The sequence below is a fragment of the Danio rerio genome, chromosome 19 (genome assembly GCF_052040795.2).
Source record: "Danio rerio strain M-AB ecotype USA chromosome 19, GRCz13ab, whole genome shotgun sequence".
Classification (NCBI taxonomy): Eukaryota; Metazoa; Chordata; class Actinopteri; order Cypriniformes; family Danionidae; genus Danio; species Danio rerio.
In genome coordinates this window covers 39,840,656-39,848,712 of record NC_141039.2, presented here as the reverse complement: position 1 = coordinate 39,848,712, position 8,057 = coordinate 39,840,656, and the positions used below count along the sequence as shown (strand labels likewise).

Below are 8,057 nucleotides of genomic sequence, written 5' to 3'. Positions count from 1 at the left end.
CCATGAACAGTACATGACTTGGTTTGAGCATCCACAATGGCTTACACGGTAAGATGTATTACATGACAATATCAGAAACCTAAATAAACTTGTGTTAAATGCGTGAATATTTTATTAAAATAATGATGATAATAATCATAATAATAAATTCACTACATTACTGATTATTGTCTTTGTTTTTATTATTGCTTTTTTCCATCTACATGACGTGGTCCAGTGATCCAATAAGATGGCAAACATGGTAAGATCTTAATAACAACATCAGAAACTTTAGAAACATCAGCATACTTTTGTATTATTGAAAAATTCACTTAATTTCTTAATTCCCTTTAGTTTGTTTCTGTAATGTGACGGTCTCTGAGAATTGTATAAATGTTAAATCTATATACAAATCTATATTTCTGAATATTTTCTCCTCTTCTGTGTTTTTGTGAGTTTTTCCAGTGACACATGTACACAAGTACATGACATGTTGAGCTGCCACCATGGCAAACAAGGTAAGACTTAATACATGACAACATTAGAACATATGTAAACCTATGTCAAATTTCTGAACAATTTCTGTTTTTATTTTCTTTGCATGAATCTTTCCATTTACATGACATGGTTTGAGCTGATACAATGCAAACATGGTAAGATCTTAGCCTCAGAAACCTATAAATGTCTTGTATTAATATTTTAATATGAAAAATTCACAGTATTTCTGAACACTGTCTTCGTTTTTGTCTTTGTGTGAGTATTTCCAGCTACAGTACATGACATGTTGAGCTGCTATAATAGTAAACATGGTAAGACTTATTACATGACAACATCAAAAAACTAATGTTGACTTGTGTAACATTTCTGAACTATTTCTGATTTTTTCTTTGCATGAGTCTTTCTATCAACATGACATGGTTTGAGCCGATACAATGGCAAACATGGTAAGATCATGGCATCAGAATTCTACAGTTTAAATGTGCTGTATTAAGTTTTACTTATGGAAAATTCACAGTATTGCTGAAAATGTTCTTTGTTTCTGTCTTTGTTTGAGTCTTTCCAAGAACAGTACATGACATGGTTTGAGCATCCACAATGGCTAACACGGTAAGACGTATTACATGACAATATCAGAAACCTAAATAAACTTGTGTTAAATGCATGAATATTTTATTAAAATAATGATGATAATAATCATAATAATAAATTCACTACATTACTGATTATTGTCTTTGTTTCTATTATTGCTTCTTTCCATCTACATGACGTGGTCCAATGATCCAATAAGATTGCAAACATGGTAAGATCTTAATAACAACATCAGAAACTTTAGAAACATCAGCATACTTTTGTATTATTTAAAAATTCACTTAATTTCTTAATTTCCTTTAGTTTGTTTCTGTAATGTGACGGTCTCTGATAATTGTATAAATGTAAAATCTATATACAAATCTATATTTCTGAATATTTTCTCCTCTTCTGTGTTTTTGTGAGTTTTTCCAACGAGACATGTACACAAGTACATGACATGTTGAGCTGCCACCATGGCAAACAAGGTAAGCCTTAATACATGACAACATTAGAACATATTTAAACCTATGTCAAATTTCTGAACAATTTCTGTTTTTATTTTCTTTGCATGAGTCTTTCCATCTACTTGACATGGTTTGAGCTGATAAGATGGCAAACATGGTAAGATCTTAGCATCAGAAACCTATAAATGTCTTGTATTAATATTTTAATATGAAAAATTCACAGTATTTCTGAACACTGTCTTCGTTTTTGTCTTTGTGTGAGTCTTTCCAGCTACAGTACATGACATGTTGAGCTGCTATTAAACATGGTAAGACTTATTACATGACAACATCAGAAACTAATGTTGACTTGTGTAACATTTCTGAACTATTTCTGATTTTTTCTTTGCATGAGTCTTTCTATCAACATGACATGGTTTGAGCCGATACAATGGCAAACATGGTAAGATCATGGCATCAGAATTCTACAGTTTAAATGTGCTGTATTAAGTTTTACTTATGGAAAATTCACAGTATTGCTGAAAATGTTCTTTGTTTCTGTCTTTGTTTGAGTCTTTCCAAGAACAGTACATGACATGGTTTGAGCATCCACAATGGCTAACACGGTAAGACGTATTACATGACAACATCAGAAACCTAAATAAACTTGTGTTACGTGCACGAATATTTTATTAAAATAATGATGATAATAATCATAATAATAAATTCACTACATCCCTGATTATTTTCTTTGTTTCTATTGTTGCTTCTTTCCATCTACATGACGTGGTCCAATGATCCAATAAGATTGCAAACATGGTAAGATCTTAATAACAACATCAGAAACTTCAGAAACATCAGCATAGTTTTGTATTATTTAAAAATTCACTTAATTTCTTAATTTCCTTTAGTTTGTTTCTGTAATGTGACGGTCTCTGAGAATTGTATAAATGTTAAATCTATATACAAATCTATATTTCTGAATATTTTCTCCTCTTCTGTGTTTTTGTGTGTTTTTCCAACGACACATGTACACAAGTACATGACATGTTGAGCTGCCACCATGGCAAACAAGGTAAGACTTAATACATGACAACATTAGAACATATGTAAACCCATGTCAAATGTCTGAACAATTTCTGTTTCTATTTTCTTTGCATGAATCTTTCAATTTACATGACATGGTTTGAGCTGATAAGATGGCAAACATGGTAAGATCTTAACATCAAAAACCTATAAATGTGTTGTATTAATATTTTATTATAGAAAATTTTATGTATTTCTGAACATTTTCTTCTTTTCTGTCTTTGTGTGAGTCTTTCCAAGAACAGTAATTGACAAGGCTTGAGCATCCACAATGGTTAGCACGGTAAGACATATTACATGTCAACAACAGAAAACTATATAGACTTGTGGTAAGGTTCTATGAGAATATTTTATTTAAAAAATAAAAATAAATTTACTACGTCACTGATTTTTATCTTTGTTTCTGTTATTGCATGAGTCTTTCCAACTACATGATGTGGTCTAATGATCCAATAAGATGGCAAACATGGTAAGATCTTAATAAAAACATCAGACACTTATATAAACGTGTGGTAAAGTTCAGCAAATGTTTGTGTTATTTAGAAATTCACTTAATCTCTTAGTTTCTTTTAGTTTGTTTCTAAAATGTGATGATCTCTGAAAATTGTATAACCGTAAAACATATTATATTCTACAAATCTATATTTCTGAACATTTTCTTTGTTTCTGTCTTTGTGTGAGTCTTTCCAACTACAGTACATGACATAGTGAGCTGCCACAATATCAAACATGGTAAGACTTATTACATAACAACATCAAAACATGTTAATTAATGTAACATTTCTGAACATTTTCTGTTTCTTTTTTTGCATGAGTCTTTCTTACTACATGACATGGTTTGAAACTCCACAATTGCTAACATGGTAAGACATATTACGTGACAACATCAGAAACATATATAAACTTGTGGTACAGTGCTGCGTGAATATTTAATTTTAAAAAATCACTGTTTCTGAGTGTTTTCTTTGTTTCTGGTATTGCATGAATCTTTCCAACTACATGACATGGTTTGAGCCGATACAATGGAAAGCGTGGTAAGATCTCATATCAGAAACCTATAAATGTGCTGTATTAATATTTAATTATGGAAAATTCACAGCATTTCTGAACATTTTCTTTGTTTTTTGTCTTTGTGTGAGACTTTCCAACTACAGTACATAACATGATTTGAGCATCCACAATGGCTAACATGGTAAGACATATTACATGACAACAACAGAAACAAATATAGACTCATAGTAAAGTGCTGTGTTAATATTTTATTAAAATAATCATAATAATAAATTCACTACATCACTGATTGTTTTGTTCTTGTTTTTGTTATTTGAGTCTATCTATCTACTTTACATGGGCCAATGATCCAATAAGATGGCAAACATGGTAAGATCTTAATAACAACATCAGACACTTATATAAAGGTGTGGTAAAGTTCAGCAAATGTTTGTGTTATTTAGAAATTCACTTAATCTTTTAGTTTCTTTTAGTTTGATTTTGTAATGTGACAATCTCTGAAATAATAACTCATAAACGTAAAACACATTTTATTCTACACATCTATATTTCTGAATATTTTCTTTGTTTCTGTCTTTGTGTGAGTCTTTCCAACTACAGTACATGACATGCTGAGCTGCCACAATGGCAAACATGGTAAGACTTATTATGTACTTATCTTAGATCATACATTTATTTCAACTTCTGTCAAATTTCTGAACATCTTCTATTTCTTTTTTTGCATGAGTCTTTCCTTCTACATGATGTGGTTTGAGCTGACATAATGGCAAACATAGTAAAATCTTAGCAATATCTAAACCCTACGTAAATCAACTCGTAGATAATTTATCCATGAATGTTTTAATCTATAAAAAGCTGAAATATTTCTTTGTTTCTCCCTTTGCATGAGTCTTTTCAACTACAGCTCTTGACATGGTGTACAAATACAATAGTAAACACGGTAAGATCACATCAACATCAGAAACCTATATAAAATTGTGGTAAAATGCTGCATGAATACTTTATTTATACCAATCACTATATTTCTGAACATTTTCTTCTTTGTTTCTTTCTCTGCACGAGTCTTTCCAACTACAAGACAAGGCGGCACAAAGGAAACATGGTAAGATCACAACAACATCAGAAATATATATAAACTATTGTTTAAGTGTTCTTTACTGTTTAATTCTAAACAAATACTATATATTTCTGAAAATGTGTTTCTGTTTTTGTCTTTGTTTGAGATTTTCAACTCACAGTACACAACATGGCATGGTTTGAGCCACTACAATGAAACAGGGTAAACATGGTAAGATATTAAATGACAACATCAGTAACCTATATAAACATGTGGTAAATCTATGAATGGAAAGCAATAACATCCGGAATAATTTCTTTGTTTTTGTTTTTGTCTTTGTCTGAGTCTTTTCTATCTAAATGACTTGCTTTGAGCCACCAGTTTCAAACATGGTAAGAAAGATTATGCAACAACATTAGAAACATACATAGTCTTGTTGTAAAATGCTGCATGTATATTGTCATCTAAAACTTATTTATCTGAATGGTTTCTTTGTTTCTGTCTTTGCATGAGTCTTTCCAACTACATGACGTGGAGCCACAATGGAAAATGTGCTTAGAAAGATCACATCAACATCAGCAAGCAATGGGAACCTTAAGCTCTGTGTCAATATTTTATTCTGAATAAAGCATTATATTTCTGTACATTGTCTCCTTCGTTTCTTACTTTCCAACTACATGACATGGTTTGATGCATATAATTAATTCATATTTACATTTACAGAATATTTAACTACATTTTTAACTGCATGACCTTTGAGTTGTCACACTGGCAAAAATATCATGTGACAACACAGAAAGTTATTGGTGATTCATTTATTCTTGAATAAGATTTGTGGAGTCATGGAAAAGATTATGGGTGTTTTAGTTATTTTGAATCTTGTGTTGGAAGGCATAAAAGACAGCAATAAAACAAGCTAATTTATAATTTTTTAATTTATAAAACTCTGAATGTTTTGTGTATATGTAATTCAACAACTCTATTGTAATACTGTAGTATGACTCTTTAATTTTCCAAGTACATGCAACACAAGGGTAAACTTGAAGAAATCATCCATCAGCTTTATATATGCTGTCTCTTTCTTTCTCTTCATGATTCGAACTATACTGTCATATTATGAGTGATCACTGTGGAAAATATGGCAAAGAAGACCAGGTGGCATCAAAAACCTGCGATCTCTTACACAAAAACTTCACATTCAGTGACGTTGAAAATGTTCTAAAAGTTTGTTTTATAAATATTCAGATTTTTTCTTTTACTTTAAAATCTAGAATGATCAAACAAACATTTTTGTTGTGGTTTGCAGGGGCTGAGGGTTCATATCAACACAAGAAGACAGAAGGACATTTAAATAAAGGTGATAGGATGTGATTAAAAATTATATATTTTCTTTTATTGATTGATTGCTGGGTTGAAATATATTTAACTCCATGCCATCTTGTTCAAAGCGATGGCTTTGTGGAACAGGTCAAGCTCCATTTGCATGTCATTTTTGAGTTTTCTTTTTTCATCAATAGCAAGTATGATTTGCATTGTAAGACCGTATTTCTATATTTTACATCACACTTAATGTTATTACTATTAAAATGACACCTTAATGTGATGATCCTTATTTGACATTGGCAGCATGTAACTACATGTCATTACAGCTTAATTAATATTAGATTAAGTTTAGGATAGAATAAGTTAGTTTGATCTGCATTACTGTATGTCTTATAAGATTAGAATGCACAAAACACCCAAAACTGCTGAATTCAGATTCATGTTTATTTTGACCAAAATAATACATGGCATATAATATACTGTTTGATTGAGACAAATCCAAGCCAGTACACTGAAAATAATATATTAAGCGTGTATCTGTGTACACTCTGAGAAACACTTACTAAATTACGATAGAATTGTTTTGGAACTGATGAGTGTTTGATCCTCTTAATGGACACACTGATGGTGTTTTTATCTAAAAATCCATTACCTCATTGTTTAACTGAGTTCAAATTCACAAAGCTGTCCTTTTGTCCATACGGTAATTAAATGGCCTCTGTAATTACCCTGCCAGTGTAGTTCACTGAAGACTTTTGCCTGCTGTGAATCCTTGTGAAATTCATCACAGACAGCAGCTTTGTATTGTATTGTATTCGCACATCTGCAACACTCCTGTAATGCACAGCTGCAAGACTGTGGATGCAATAAAGACGAAGCACTCATGTCAGTGCAGTCATCAGATAAGGATGTTCATGCTCACATTCATCTGTGCTCTTCTCAGTCCTCAAAGGAATGTGCATGTACTATTGAACATTACAGGTGAGCTTTGCTTTTTCACTAATAGTTGTGCTGATGTTTCCAGAGTTGTTATTTGAGAGAGCACAACACTTTAGTGCCTTTTTTCATGGGAAATCATAAAAGATAAGATCCTTCGAGGGTATCACAGATACAATGAACGAAACAGCATATGTACACAAGCACGCAAATACTGCATATATTATGCTAATGAGTTAATTAAAACAAGTATACTGTTTGTGGATCAAAAAGAAAATGTCTGCATCGAATTAAATAAAAAAGTTACATAAAGTACATAGAAAACTTTTTAAATGAAAAGAAAATGTCTACTGTAAAGTTTCAAATCACTTTTGTGAAAATAAAATGAGCACACCATGTATATTTATGCAAAAAACATTTATTGTGTATTTTGAGTTGTGCTTATTTAATATGTTAAGGTATAAGTGGTCATAATTATTTCATAATTTAAAATATTAAACATTTATTGACAATAAATTGATAAATAAAACAGTGACAACAAAAAAAGAAGTAAAAAAAATAGAAGCATGTAATTAAATATTTTTTGTTGAAAACATAACTGAAAAGATTGTTTGGTATAAAAATGACATTTTAGCTTGTGTCTTCTTGTAAATCACGGTAAAAAAAAATATTATTGTATATTGTATGATACCATGAGCCAGCAGCTAGCTCTCTGCAACACTCACATGGTTGCCCACTGAAGCTAAGCACCTTGATGGGAGACCACATGGGAAAGCTAGGTTGTTGTCGGAAGTGGTGTTAGTGCGGCCAGCAAGGGTGCTCAACCTGCGGTCTGTGTGAGTCCTAACGCCCCAGTATAGTGACGGGGACTCTATACTGCTCCGTGAGCAATGTTTTTCGGATGAGACAATAAACCAAGGTCCCGACTTTCTGTGGGCCTAGGATCCCAGGATGTCCTTCCAAAAAGAATAGGGGTTTAAGCCTGGCATTCTGGTCAAATTTGCCCACTGGCCTCTGTCCATCATGGCCTCCTAACCATCCCCATATGATAATTGGCTTCATCACTCTGTGTGTGGTCTGCTGCAATATGGCTGCCATCGCGTCATCCAGGTGGATGCTGCACACTGCTGGTGTATGAGGAGATTGCCCCT

General features: G+C 32.1%; 1 protein-coding gene and 1 long non-coding RNA gene across 2 annotated transcripts in view; one reads left to right on the top strand and one right to left on the bottom strand.

The window, feature by feature from the left end:
* Nucleotides 1-3,260: 3,260 nt before the first annotated feature.
* On the top strand, nucleotides 3,261-5,291 carry LOC141379158 (uncharacterized). The gene is made up of 4 exons (XR_015517141.2): nucleotides 3,261-3,771; nucleotides 3,909-4,692; nucleotides 4,814-5,039; nucleotides 5,161-5,291. It is a non-coding gene; the product is annotated as an uncharacterized LOC141379158 (long non-coding RNA).
* Nucleotides 5,292-6,393: 1,102 nt separating this feature from the next.
* si:ch211-250g4.3 overlaps nucleotides 6,394-8,057 on the bottom strand; it is a 57,552-nt gene continuing 55,888 nt past the window's right edge. Inside the window, exon 6 of the mRNA XM_087295942.2 lies at nucleotides 6,394-8,055. The gene's annotated coding sequence lies outside the window, so the exon portion shown is untranslated. The remainder of the gene's footprint in view (nucleotides 8,056-8,057) is intronic.